The sequence below is a fragment of the Delphinapterus leucas genome, chromosome 4 (assembly GCF_059928025.1).
Source record: "Delphinapterus leucas isolate spDelLeu-1000000601 "Yukka" chromosome 4, BTC_Dleu_Yukka2, whole genome shotgun sequence".
Classification (NCBI taxonomy): Eukaryota; Metazoa; Chordata; class Mammalia; order Artiodactyla; family Monodontidae; genus Delphinapterus; species Delphinapterus leucas.
This window is the reverse complement of record NC_143132.1, coordinates 61,023,401-61,038,534: the sequence shown is the minus strand read 5'-3', so window position 1 is coordinate 61,038,534 and position 15,134 is coordinate 61,023,401. Positions and strand designations below refer to the sequence as shown.

The window sequence follows — 15,134 nt, the reverse complement described above, 5'->3', positions numbered from 1 at the left end:
TAATAGTCCAAGACTTGGAACTTGGTGTTTCAATAAAGAAAACACTGTTTGAGGTATTTTCCATTCAAATCAGCATCAAAAGTTTTTAATTAACACCATCAGAAATTAATGGGCTAAATGCAGTTCAAGGTTCCTACATACCCCACTACTGGGAACGAGACAGCCAGAGGGACCCACTGAGCACGTTTGTATTTTGTACTGTGTTTTTATTTACTCACTGAGCAGAGTCCCAGCTGCATGTTACCAGCAGAGTGAAACCTATGAGGGCCCCTCCACCCCAGCACTTTCACTTTGCTCACTGATCATTGTCCACAGTTCCTCCTAATTGTAATTGGTTAGAAAGTTTGAAATTAGCAAGTCCTTGTCAGTGCAGAAGAGTTTTGAAATCGAGGCTTGATACAGCCATCAGGCCTGCAGAAGCCTAATGGCTTGCTGGGTGGGTCAAGAGCCTCAGAGCCCTGAGCACTCTCATCCTCAGGCTTGGCCCCAATCACCATCCACCACCCTCCAGAGCTCCCTGTCTTAGACGTCGATGGCTTTGTTTGGGGCCTTTTCTTTTCCATCACTAAAGCCTCTGTCAGGATGCACAGACTGGACTGACTACTGGGCATGGGGAAAATAAGAGCAAATGGAATAAAGAGTGAAGAAGAGGATCAAGGAAAAGGGAGGAAAGAAAAGGGGAAGAAAAAGCATAAAATGGAAAGGAAGTGGATATGAGATGGAAAGAGCTTTGTAAATATTGACATTTGGCTTCTGTGCAACTGGATTTGATGTCTCAGAATGGAACTCACTGACAGAGCCTAAATGGTCCCTGGGGCTCTTTTTTTTCTCCCAGAACTTTTTAAAAGACTTGCCCACTTGTGGTCAAAGGGACGCTACATATGTTCATATAAGCGTCCATAATGTACCCGTCCACCACATTTTCTAGGGATTAGGAATACAGTCATATCCTTTATACATTATAATAGAAGAGTGAAGGGCCTATAAATTCTTCTCCTGTAACCATAAAATATCTATTGTTTAACCTTATGATCTGGGCCCCCAAACCAAAATTCTCCAGAAAGCTCCTATGCTGCTTGCTAAAGTGCAAAATAAACTCACCTTCAGCCTTACAGCAACACAGGAACTGCTTGGGCAAAGTTAACGAAAGTAGATATTGTCAGCAATGATGAGATGTTTATAGAAGCTTAAAGGTCTTAATAACTTTCTATAAATCTTCTCACTTATGTTGAAAGCCTTCAAGCTTAATACATTTAGATGCAACCCGTCACCTTTTCTTATTTCTCCTCTACTTTAATACAAAACAACAACAACAAAAAAATGCAAACCAACTACAACAGCACAGATAACATTGCCATGAATTCAGAATGTCAGGAAATTTTCAGTAGGCCTAGTCATGACAAAATGATGCAAAAATGCATCACCATTTTTAGAAAAGCTCCCTAAAGCAATTCAAAGCTTTCTCTCCTGAAACACAGGGAGATCAACATATATCAGCTCCTGGAGGGTAATTGGTGAATGAGTGTCAGGATTTTCATAAGAACTGCTAAGAGTCTGATCTTGACATCATAGCCAGAGAATCAGGTAAGCCGATTAGCAAATCATCATTTTTCTGTTTCTAAGCTGGGCAGTGTCAGGATTTACTATCCCAAAGTTTGACTTCTTGCGGGAGTCAGAGACACTTTACGTGGAATATAATTTAGTAAAAAGATGTCAGTCTAACCTTTCCCGAGACCATCCTTTAGATCAGGTTGTGCTAGATCAGATTGCTCAGTGTCTATGCTCCACCCCCAGACGTCTTTATAGTCTGCTTTAGCCGGTATGTGGGACATATCCCTCAGCTCACCTGTAATTCCAGCCACACCGAAGCAGTTCAGTGTTATCCCAGACTCGGCCTCTGTGTTGGTCTTCCATTTTCTGGCCCAGGGCCTTTTCCAATGCTGGGAGAGCTCAATAAATCTACACTGGATTGGGGAACTAGAATGGCAGCTTAATTTCCTGCGGGGGCAACTCTCAACCAAAGGAGGAACAGAGGTGGAAAAGAAATGTTCCAGCCTCCATTTCCTTCAGATGACACCCCTGGAGGCATTATATATGTATCTCAGAGATCCTGTGGAATTGAACTGCTGTTGGCCTCTTTGACATATCCTTATCATCGCCAGTCCTCCTCCCTGACTCACTCTCATCACTCCTTCACTACTGCCTTCTGAGGTCACCTTCCCAATTACTATCTGCACCAAGTCCTTGTCTCAGACTCTTCTTTGGATGGAACCCAAATGAGTCAGGTAGTCAGAAGACTTTTAGTTTGTTTTAATCAGTCAGTTCACAGCATCTGCTTCTCTGCTGTCTACTACCCACAATGAGCTATTGCCCATTCATAGCCCCGTTCCCAAAGCTAGATAGAAGCCCAGTTGCTCACATCAATAGACTGTAACATTTGGAGGGAGAAACATTGTTGTTCTTTTTTTTGTTGTTGTGGTACGCGGGCCTCTCACTGCTGTGGCCTCTCCCGTTGCGGAGCACAGGCTCCGGACGCGCGGGCTCAGCGGCCATGGCTCACGGGCCCAGCCGCTCCGCGGCATGTGGGATCCTCCCGGACCGGGGCACGAACCCGTGTCCCCTGCATCGGCAGGCGGACTCTCAACCACTGTGCCACCAGGGAAGCCCGAAACATTGTTTATTCATCTGTGGTCTCCTGTATCTAGCACTGCCCTGACACATAGTAGGTATTCAATTAATGTTTGTTGGATGAGATACGTAATCTGCACAGGGATTTTTATTTCCGGTAATAAGAAATACTGGTGTGTTTCAATCATGTGAGATGCATTACAGCAAATTTGTTGCTATTAATAAATTTCTGAAGTATGTGATTTATTCTTTTAAAAATCAAAACAAACACAAGACTGTCCCTATAATAAAGTTATACACCTGTGTTTTCTAATATGCTTTATTAAGTGGGAGAAAAATGGGTTATGTTTTAGTTTGTACTCTAGAAATTGCAAATAACCCTAGGTAAACCCATGAGAATGTGTTAGAATCTAAATATCATCTCTCCTGTACATCAAGGTGGGGAAAATAAAGTTGAGTACTTCAGAGTCATACTGTAGGAATAGTGGCAGATACTGAAGTGTCTGATCAAATTCAACAGGCTTTTTAATGACTCTTGTTTTGGGGTATTTATTGCTGTGATTATGTGAGTCTAGTCTGAAATGAGACATGGTGATGTCCTGTTGATAGCTGTTTTCTAGATAGAAATCTAAGATCCTCTATATCTATAATTGGCACCAGGGAAGGGTCTACATTCTGTAAGAGAGATTAGTGAAGTGCCAGAACACAAATAACAATGAAATAGAAAGTTCAAAACTTTCTTCCTGCATCTCAGTGTCCAAGACGTGAAATTTTAAAGTTATGTCCAGGGTGCGGTGACCAAGATGATCACCCTAACGCCACAAGCCTCCTTCTTTTTAACGAATGTCCCACTCTGGACTGAAGAAGAAGGACACTTCAGGAAAAGGGATCTTAATTTCCCACGTAGTTTATTTTGGCCCCATGTGAGTACAAAAGGACCTGATGTTGCATGTTAGCTGTACTCCTCTGAGAAAAAATAAGATTTTCTTCCCCACTTTAGGAAATTTCTTCAACTTTTATTCTAGGAAGATTAAACTATTGATGATTACTGAATCTGTCCAAAAAAAAACCAAAAAACAAAAAGTATCTGTTTCAGGAAGAAATGGTGATTTCCATTTACTTTCTCAACATTCTTGCTGACACCCGGAGAACTGTAAAATTATAAATATTTAGAAACATTCCCTTCAAGAAAAGTCAACTATCTGATCTGCTCTTTTCCAAAGTGGACTTATTTGGAATTTGTACTATGCCCTGCAGCAGTTTTCTAAATATCCTCATCTTTTCTCCAGAGATTATTGATCAACCTCCTAGGAAACCCCTTTCTACACTAATGTTGTTTTCCAGAAAAATATCAGCTCAGTTGTGAAAGATCCAAAAGGAGGCTCTGAGACAGTGATCATAATGGCTGATGCTGTTTGTGTTCTGAAGAGTTTGTGGTTTGGTATAGTGTGTAGTTTGCCAAACTTTGTAGAATGGTTATTGATCCCCTCAGGGAGGCCTAGTGGCAACTGGAGCTCCAGGGGTTAGTCATATCTAGCCCAGCAGAGCCTCCTCTAAGGCTCCAAATCCCTCCCAGTTTATCCCAGCAAGCAAGCAAGACAAATATTACCCCTTTCTATGTGTGCCATGACATGAAAAAGTTTGGGAAGTGCTAGTGTTATGGACTGAATGTTTGTGTCCCCCCAAAATTCATATGTAGAAGCCCTAATTTCCAACATGGTGGCAATAGCCCCATGCTTGGAACTTTATTTAAGCTATCACATTAAATACCCTTACAGACTAATAAGGCAGTATATAGCCTGATAGTTAAATTCTGTGGGCGACAGACAAGAAAGTCTATACAACACTTACCAGCTTTGTGACTTTATGGGAAAGTTTATTATCTTCTCTTTGGCTCAGTTTCCATACTGCACAGTTATAACAGTAATAATAATAATATTACTTACCTCCAAAAATATTGCTGTAAGGATTAAATGAGTGAGTATATCCAGAATGTTCAGAACAGTAGTAAGTACTCAATAAATATTACCTATTAATTTCTATCTTTTGATGCCTACTTTAAAATCCCACTCTTCCGTGAACCCGTCTATTAAAATATATATCCACATTGATTTCAACTTCTTTGATTTAGAAGTAGATCCTAAGAAGAAATAATGTAATATAAATGGAAAAGTCTAAGGCCTCTATGCTTTTTTTTTTTTTTTTTTTTGCGGTACACGGGCCTCTCACTGTTGTGGCCTCTCCCGTTGGGAGCACAGGCTCCGGACGCACAGGCTCAGCGGCCATGGCTCACAGGCCCAGCCGCTCCGCGGCATGTGGGATCTCCCCGGACCAGGACACGAACCCGTGTCGCCTGCATCAGCAGGCGGACTCTCAACCACTGCGCCACCAGGGAAGCCCCCCTATGCTTTTTAATTTTGGCCCTCCAGCCTCCTAATATTGTGGCCTCTGGGAATTTGATTAAGATTCTCATACTCAGTTATGTTTTTATTTAAAATGTGTAAACATTAGCCATCTTAGTGTTTTTATCAGAATTTAAATGAGATAATATGTTTGGAGTCTACAGTCTTGCCTGGACAATAAACAGTTTTGTAAATGTTAGTCTTTTCTCCCTTATGGTGCTATAAAATTGTTTTGTTTGTTTTAGCATCTATATGTATCTATTAGTATCTCTGGGTAGGTAATTCATATATTTCTGCCAGTGCCACAGGCACTCACACATTAGTCTGAGACAGTCAATAAATATCTATAGGCTGTACAGAGGCAGTGATATTAAATGGTGAGCTGGTGCAATTCTCAGTTTATCACAAGTTTTCCTGCCTCTGACATGGTATGTACTCTTCAAATGTCCCATTGTTTGATTCAATAGTGGTAAATACAAAGGATTTTTTTCTTGGTCTGTTGATTTGTAAAAGATTTTTATTCAAATGAAGAGAAAATTTTTTATAAAGCAGTCTTTAGTTTCTACTAAATATGAACATATAGAATTGTTGAAATGAAAAAGAATAGAAACACAGTTTTCAGAGTGATGCTGATATTAGTTGATGATGCCAAGGCACCAATGAAGAGTGTATTTTTAAAATTGAATATGTTCTTATTTCTTGTTTGTTGATTTTAAAGGTTATCTAAACATGTGAAGAAAAAAATCAAATTTTTCCAATTTGAAAAGAACAAAAACAGCTAAAACCTTCTTTTAAAATTTCGAAGCTATTATGAGACTATTACAGAAAAAAGATTGTACATGAAAGAATTTTTTTTTTTAAATCAGGCTGCTTTGCCTTTCTTTAGTCACTTCAAAAGTCTTTGTCAGATATGAAAAAGAAATATTCTCAAAATGAAGAGTAAATATAATTAAAATGTTTCCTTGCCTTGACATATAAGCTTCTTATCGGCAAAAATCTTTATAAATTTAATACCATGAAACTTGGGTTTAAAAGAAGGAATAAGAAAGAGTGGGCAGGGAGGGAAAGGGAGAGAGGAAGAAGTTTGATTTTTTATGAGTTGACATAGAAATGATGGTAAGTGAAATTATATTAAATCCTTAATTGCTTTTGATGAGAAAATTTTAGATCCGTAGTATTTTCTTTTTATTGCCGGTATTTGGCATGTACCTAGCACACAGTAATCTCTTTTTAACAGTTAACTAATGAATGAATGATATTGGCTAGGCCACATTAGTTTGCTTTAAGCATAGTTTTCTGGCAACAGAAATAATTAAGAATATAGTCGATTCATCATCAGGATCAAATGTTTATTGAATACCTACCTTACATTCATTCTTTAGCAGGTAGTATAGGGCTATGGTTAGAGTTTCACATTCTTGAACACTTAGCTGTGTGACCTCTGTGAGCCTCAGTTTCCTCCTGTGTAAAGTGGAGATTTTGAAAGTGCCTAGTTCAGAGGATTGGGGAGAATTGCATGAGATAATGCCATAATGCACTTGGCAGAGTTCCTGACAGATAGTAAGTGCTCACTAAATTTTAGATACTGGTATAAATATTATATTACTTATAATATTATAAATAAATACATTACCCCATAGAATTGTTATGAAGAGTTAATGAGTTAACATGTTATTACAGTGGTACCTAGGACATCTAAGATTTCAACAACATATATTAAACAATTAGAAAGCCCAACACAAAACAATGAGGATTCATATTGACAGTTTCTCTGAAAAGAAATACAGTCTAATTGGGGAAAGGGTTCATATATATTAAGAGATAAAAATCAGTAATAATGAAGTTAACATTTATTAAGCATTGGCCCTCTGTTGAGCTCTAATGTGCTTTATCGCATTTAACCTTCACAACAACTACATGACATTGGTATTAATGTTACTGTTTTACACAGGAGGAAACTGAGGCACAGATGTTGGTAGAGTTAAGCACTGCTGGTATCTTGGGTAAATCTCTTGTATATGACTCCAGATCCTGAGCTTTTAACCACAGGTGCCAACAAGTGTGTAAGTGTTCAGGAGGGAAGTAAACACTGATCACTGGCCACTTCGGGAAGAGCTTCAGGGGAAGTAAGGAGCACTGGGCCCTATGGTGTCAAACATTCATTATGTGTCAGAGTCTGGCCCCCTCCATTTGAATCCTGGCTCCTCTACTTACTGGCTATGTGATCTTGCATAAAATTTTAATCTCTCTGTGCCTGTATTTTCTCATCCATAAAATGGGAGTAATAATAGTATTACCTGGCAGAGTTGTTGTGAAGATTTAATGAGTCAATTCCTGTGATTACAGTGGTGCCTAGGACATCTAAGAGTTTGATAAATGTTGATGTTAATATCGTTACTGTTACTGTTGCTGCTGCTGTTGTTATTAGTGACTGCAGTACTTTGAAATTTTTTCCTTCTTAATGAGCTAGCATTTAAAATTTAAAGAGAAGCTAATATTTCAAAGGTGTAGATCACAAGGAGACTTAAAGCATGGTTTTTCTACTTTTGCCCAAGAACTATTCTTCAGCCTAACATGATAGGGAAAGAAAACACATTATGTCAGAGGATTCCATTGTATATTTAGGTGAAAGAAATTCAGTAAGAGAGTATGTTTGCTAGCCTTATGTGTTTTTTTTCTTTGCTTTGTGCCTATCGATTGATATTTCTCAGTTAACCTTCTTAAGAAAACAGTAATATCAAGTAAAAAAATTATTGTCATTTTTACTTCTTCTGGACAAAGATTATTTTTAAAAATATGAACACAGAGGCTTTAAAACAGAATCTTGAGAATGTTAGGCCACAGTTCACACTGTCATGTTCAGTCCATTTCATCAAAGGAATAGTGATGTGCTTAGTGGCTAAGTGTGTAGAAATCCAAAAAAAAGGAAAAAAAGTACAGTAACCTTACTCGTGAGAAGAATATGGTAATATTCATTGACAGGGGAGTTACAAGGAGCAATTATCCCAAGCTGTGTCTTTCAGACAGTGCTGTCAGCTTTTCCACGTTGATGAGTGCAGCTGAGCTTGTGATGCACGGGCAAGAAACTCCAATGTGACTAGAAGACCAGGACATTGGCCACCATATTAGCTATACCAAAGGAAAAAGTATATGGAAAGAAAAGATGGACTTTAAAAACATTTGTAATAGAAATGATTATTGGCAGCACTTGACTGGATTTGCTTTCTGCTGGTGACCCCAGCAGAAGCATTTTATCAGATACCCATTTTCTTCTGCCCTTTTTAGAGGCCCTTTAAAGCAAGAAGGCTATACTAGAACACCAATATTTTTGATGTGTGTGTGCATGTGTGTTTATGCATGGATGTGTTTAAACACACATCACATTTGGAATGTTTTGTAATGTTGGGGATTAGGTATCACATGGCTTTTTATAAATCAGAAGGCATATCTAATATTTATTATTTCAGGCAAAGAAAATCCATTGCAAGGTCTGGTTTTTTTTTTATTTTTGTCTGTGTTTCCTTCTTCCTCCTTTAGACAGAGTAAAGCTTAATTTTAGTATTTATAAGATAATTTGAAGTTATACTGATTAACTTTATTTTCTGGTATTCATTCACCTTAGTCTACACCTGTTTTTACACACTCAGTATTGGATTTTTTTTAAGTGTAAATCTTTGAGGCTAGGAATTACTAATTAAAAATAGAACAAGGTACCACATGCTCAATTCCTCTCCTTGCTTTGTTTCTTTCCATTTCCCTTTCAGTACTCAACTACAAACTTTGTCGCCTGGAAGTACCTCTTTACATACACATCGAAACTACTGTGTGTGTGAGCTATAAAACAACTTAAAACTTGTTCAAGGCCCCAAAGCCTGTTCTTCACAAAAGAACCTTTCTTGCCCGATTTAGAAAGTGTTTTGAACGATGCATAACTAAGTAGAGTAACTAAACAATTGCTTTGGAGCATCTGAAGCTTGCCCATTAAGATTTCTATAGCCTTTTCTTTTGCTTCTTGTGGTTTAAGAAGTGATTCACGTTCAGTATATGAAAGTTCTGGGTTCAGCCCCTTGAGCTTTTTAGTGGAAGGGTCTGCACAAAGCGAATCAAATAAATAAAACAAATAATGTAAGAACTGAGGGCAGTTGAACTCATGCAAGTTTATGCACCAAAATATTTTATTCCTGGGAAGAAAAGCTATCTCCTATATATTTTAGTTTCCTAAAATCCCTAGTTTTCTTAGGAAGATACACAGGAATCAAGTTGTTTGTAAACAACTGATTCAAATATTACCTGGAACTTCGTAGAATAACATCAATACCTTTCATATAGGAAAACCATTATCTACCAATAGGGGTGAATTGTGAACATATTCCAACTGAGCAAAAGCATAATCAAGTGCATTAATAATGCTAAATTTTAGATGTTGCCCTGATGAGATATTTTCTATACAAATAAAGGACCAAAGTGTATAAAATCTCAGGATGTGTGCCTGAGTTAGAATTACAATGCAGCTGTCATTTTTGCATTTCCTGGCTTTCATGAACCATTACTAGTGATCCTCTGTCATTTAAATCAGTGGAGAACATGGATTTATCTTAATTTTCACCCTTTGTTTCCCCTTTCTGTGATAACAGTTATGAGATATGATGATGTAAAATGTTCCTACTTATAATGGTTTCAGCCTTGTCCCTTGGCAGCCTAAATCTTCTAGCTAATTCACTGATCAGTTAAATAGTTGAGGTTATTATTATTATAATTATTATTTTACATTTATATAGCACTTTCCTCCAAGGGGCTCAAGGCATTTTACACACAGTAAATTACCAAATAGGAACTAATCCTTATATCACCCTGTGGGGTAGGTACAGTCACATAAATGAAATTCTACAGAAGCCTCGCCTGTGTCACAGCTCTCAGCTCTATTCTCCCCACCAACCCACCAACCTGCCTAACTGAAGGTAAAGCAGAATGCTGTTGGCATGGCAGGAATGGCTCAAAGCAAGATCTTTGGGAAAATGGTCCTGTGTCCTTCCTTTGGTTCTTTGAGCTACCCTGGAAAATATCACTAATGAGAACATCTAAGCATACACATCTTGATTTGCAGTTAACAGATTGAAATAAATTTCACCTACATGATTTAATTTAATTCTGACTCAGACAAGTTAGGATGTGTGGTCCTAAAACTTTATTTATTTATTTTTTGAATTTTATTTATTTATTTTTTATACAGCAGGTTATTATTATTATACGTGGAACCTAGTAAAATGGTAGAGATGAACCCATTTGCAGGGCAGAAATAGAGACACAGATGTAGAGAACAAACACATGGCCACCAAGGGGGGAAAGCGGCGGGGGGTGTGGGTAGTGGTGGGATGAATTGGGAGATTGGGATGGACATGTATACACTGATGACTAATCAGAACCTGCTGTGGTCCTAAAACCTTAGTGTGTACAAAAATTATTTGGGTAGCAAGCTTCAAATGCAGATTCCAAGGCTTTCTAACTTACAGAGAATCAGAAAGAGGCCCTGAAATTTGTATTTTCACCTCAGTTGATTTTTGAGACAGGTGATGCTTACCTATACTTTGAAAAATTTGAGCTGATTAAGGAAGAATTGTTAGTCCCCGTTCTACAGATCAGAAAATGATGGCTCAGGAAGGCAAGATGTCACAGTATTTGGCAGAGCAGGGACTAGAAACCAAGATTTCAAATTCCAAAACCCATACTCTTTCCATTATGCTACAGTGCTTCCCAGAAAGGGAAAGCAAAGAAAGAAACAAATAAAACAGTATTTAAATGTAAAGGAAATGAGAGAATGGTTCAATGTGCATGTGAAACATTTTGCACTATTATGAACTGGTGTCTCCTGGCTCTTTTGGAACTCCGAGCTGATTTGTGACGCCTGGACAGAGAAGCCCATCATCTATAGCACAGGGCTAGACCAAAGCCTGTTCCTTGATCTCAGAGCTACCTTGTTCGCTCTCGTCAAGGAGTCGCTCAACTAACTCTAATCCAGCGGGTGCCTGATGGATTGTAATGTTTAATTTTTCACCTGCCCACAAAAAGAGTCCTCTACTTAATAGGTGCTGCCACCAAAATAAAAAGTGGGCTTTGCCAGGAAACCAAGAAAAGCGCTTTTAATGAGCTTCCTGTTTACGTGAGTGGGCCCTTTATGGAATGGGATGGGTTTTACATTTTTTATTTGAAGCATTCTTACTCCATTTCTAAGAGAGAGAGGAAGAACATGTAACAGAAAATGGTTATGAACAATTTAACTACTATTTTTCAATTTAGTATTCCATTTGGGATAATTTCATTCATTTTTTGAATTAATTTTTATTCAGTTTTCTTTAAAAAGCAGGACAAGGCATTATAGGAAAAACTGTAGACAGACATAGTGCATCCAAAGTTTTAATTTTCCTCTGAACTTCTTACTCAGAAGTGTCAGAATTCCATGGTGGCGTTTAGAGGTGCTCGTGGGATTTATTTGGGGTTTTCAGAAACCAGAAAAACAGACACGTGGTGTTACTCGTGGTAAAAATTCCCACGCTCTGCCTAAACTCACCATACTTTTCATAGGTGCTACTGTAAATTGTACTGAATTTCCAAGTCCTTCCTTTTCTCAAATGCATGTATCCCTTAGCTATGAATAATAATTATTACTATTTATGTCAAAAAATTTGTGTCTCTCTTTTTACTCTTAGAAATCATCTTCTGTCTCTGAATTTTTCACCTTTTATTTTAAACACTGATTATTCCCAGTCACTGAACAGACAGATTTTATTTAAAAGAGTCTAGAGCTTTGTGCCGTGGCAGTATCGTAGCCAATGAGGTTTATCCGAGGCGCGATTATTGCTAATTAAAAGAGTCTAGAAACCTTGTAACAGTGGGTAAGATGGCATCTATCCTTTGCCAGGGGTGGAAGACAGCAACGATAGGAGGGATACATTTGGAAATGTAATTTATATATGCTTGTAAAAGTACATTTTGTATCCTTCTCTGACTTGGCCTTTCAGGATAGTCAGGTTTGATTCCTTCAAGATTATTTTCTACCCAAGGTGGATGGAGATTTTGCCAGACGCTTAAACTATTTGGGGGACCCTCTTTAAGGAAAAGAATACAGAATTATGACTACAAATTAAGTACAGGGTCTTGGGAGGGGCTGTGCAAGTGAGGGGCCCTGAAGTTTAAGTTCCATTAAATTCATAGTAAGTCCTCCTCTGCATATCCCCTTTTGGGGCTTTCCAGAGGCATTCTTAATAAATATTACTGTTTCATATAATAACAAGATTATTTGAGGATAATGTCTAGTCTTTAGGTTAAAAGTAATAAAGTATTGTAAAAATAATGCAAGCCTAACTACAAACAACCTGACTAACTGGTTCCCTGTAGTATGCATCTCCGTTTATTCAGGTTGACCCTAACTTAATGCAGGTCAACAAATACCATTAGTGCAAACATCTCTGCATGTAGCCTGGTATTTCAAGCAATACTTGAGACAATAAACTACAGGACAGGAAAAAAAAATGTCAACAGCTCCTTGAAGTTCTCTGTAATGGGATTATAGCTGTATTATGAAACTAATATCAAAAACTAGAGTAGCTTGAATTTGACCCACTGTCTCTTTCCTCTGAGTTGGAAAAGAGGTAAGAGACATGGCTTCCCCACAGCATTTTGCTTCTACCACCCATTGTTACACTTAACTGTACTGTTTCTTTTTGTTATTCAGTCATTTAAAGTGGAATTCATTTTCCTTTTCCTCTAGAATAAGATTGTAAGCATCTTGAGAGCAGAAATCAGAATTTTTTTTTTTTTCTGAATCTTTCACAGTGCCAGAGCTTTCTTGTTTCCTTCCATTTTTTCCCCCCATGTTTAAATCTCTCCCTTTGCCTTGTTCTAGAAACAGTTTTTAGTGGTGGTCTCTTGGTAGGAGGTACTTAACAGTTTTGAAATGAACTGCTGTGAAAACCTAAACCCATCACTACCCTCCCCTCCACTAACCTTCTGACGCTAGAATTTCCCCTTAAGGGAGAAAGAGCAAATGTTTTGGAGCTAAATCTAGAAGTTAAAATGAGAAAAAGGAGAAGAAAAGATATTGGCAGCTCAGAAATGAATGACCTTCCATTGTCTTTGTGGCTAAGCCAGTTATTTCACCTTGGATTTCTTCATCAGTAAGAAGTGCCTGACTAGGAAGCAACTTCTGGGGTTCTAAGTGGGAATAAATAAAAGCCAATTTTTCTGAGGCCCTCAATACATTTTAACTCCTGGTAACACTAACCAAAATAAAATTCAAAAGCACGAGGATAACTCCAGATGTGAGTAAATTTGTGCAACATCACATACTGGTAGTGTCCAGATGCTCAGTTGAATGTCAATTTCAGTCATCCTCTTTCATCAGAAAAATATACATGTTGTCTTTGACAGTGAAACCTGTAAAAAGAATAAAATGTTGCATATTTGAATTTTAGCCATATTAAAAATAATTTTCACATATTTTATTTTCTTCTTTTTCAAATTTAATTTATGTTGGTTCTTCCTTTCGTATGGAATCAACAAACTTTAACAGTGGTGTGGTTCTGAGTTAAATGTTTGCAGAATAGTTGTGGCTTAATTTAAAAATAAATTTCACACCTATCTTAGAGCTTGTGTTGTTCTCCCTTAGCTGGAAATTTCTCTTGTACAGAAATGGTTCTTAAACTCTTAGTTTTAGCCTGATTTACCTTCAGAGAGAAAGAGTGCTAGAAGTGTAGTTTGTGATCTGCATGAATGAATGCATATGGAAAATCCGATCTGTAGGGAAAAAAATCTGACCTAGAAAAATGACTTCTAATTCTTCATACCTCATTTGGGCTATCTTTTTTAAAAAACGTGTTTACTGCTTTCTATAAACCGTTTCAAAATATCTGTGTCAGGATAACATTGCATTGTCCATAACTTCTTATTTTTAGACCCCCTGGGATTAAAGAAGAATATTAATCTGATTTACTCAGTAATGTAAAATTATATTTTTATATTTGGCATAATTAGCCACCAATTATTTGCTTACCCAGTTCTTCCCTTAGCACTGTATCCAGATTTGTCAGTTATATATTCAAAGTGGTATTCCTTCTAGGTGTATCCTTCAACCGTCAGACTACTCCATAGACTGAGTATCATAAATGTTGATGCAGCTGATGGTTCAAGGCCAGTGTCTCTGGTATAGAGAATCAAGATGGGGTTTCTCAACACAGCACTACTGACAGTTGGGACCAGAAAATTCTTTGTTGGGGGCAGATCGGTACTGTCCTGTGCACTCTAGGGTGTTTAGCAGTATTCCTGGCCTCTACCCACTAGATGCCAATAGCTCCCCACAGTTGTGATAATCAAAATTGTCTTCAAACATTGTCAATTGTCCCCTAGGGATGGGGGTGCAGGACAAAATTGTCCCCCTGTTAAGAAACACTAGATTAGTGGTATACATTACATACAACCAGAACCATTGTTTTTTGTTGTTGTTACTCATTTGCTGTTGTTGTTGTTGTTTTTAATGGAGCACAGAAAAATCTGATCCAAAGGAACTCAGTAATTCTCACCTGTGAATTTCTTCCATAAAACTGGGTTCTATTTTAAATGTTGAATTAATAGGCAGGACACAAAGCTTCCTTTAATGACTTATATGTCAGAGAAGGGGTTCTAAGATTCTGCATAGATGTATATTTTATACTTTTAATTTATTTATCGGTCTCCTCATTATGGTGATCTTTCTGAAAGTCAGACCAAGTTGGCACACTGCTATGACCTAACTAAATTCCCCTTTCAACATTTGCCTGCTTCAAGTAATTTAATTGTTGATATTTTACCCTTAGTGCACACAGCTGAAGAGAGATCTTTAGTGAAAACTAAAACTAACAGGTAAATCCATCTTGGCTTTGAGGCAGAAAGATGGCAGTTACACAAAGAGCTCTTCACTACAATGACCTGAGACAGTCCAAGACCTTGAAGTGAAATTTGGAGATCACCTGCCAAACAGACACCACAGCTTTGCTTGACTTAGTCAGCCTGATTTCAAATACCTCCAAAGACTCAGAAAAGCAATTTCACATCTTCACATTGGCTGTATGAAAC

The 15,134-nt window shown here is 37.8% G+C and overlaps 1 protein-coding gene and 1 pseudogene across 9 annotated transcripts in view; both read left to right on the top strand.

Annotated features, from left to right (window-relative positions):
• Positions 1–15,134, top strand: part of ZBTB20 (zinc finger and BTB domain containing 20) — an 820,737-nt gene that overhangs the window by 458,471 nt on the left and 347,132 nt on the right. The gene's annotated exons all lie outside the window — the stretch shown is intronic.
• LOC115802395 (U4 spliceosomal RNA) lies at positions 11,829–11,897 on the top strand (annotated as a pseudogene).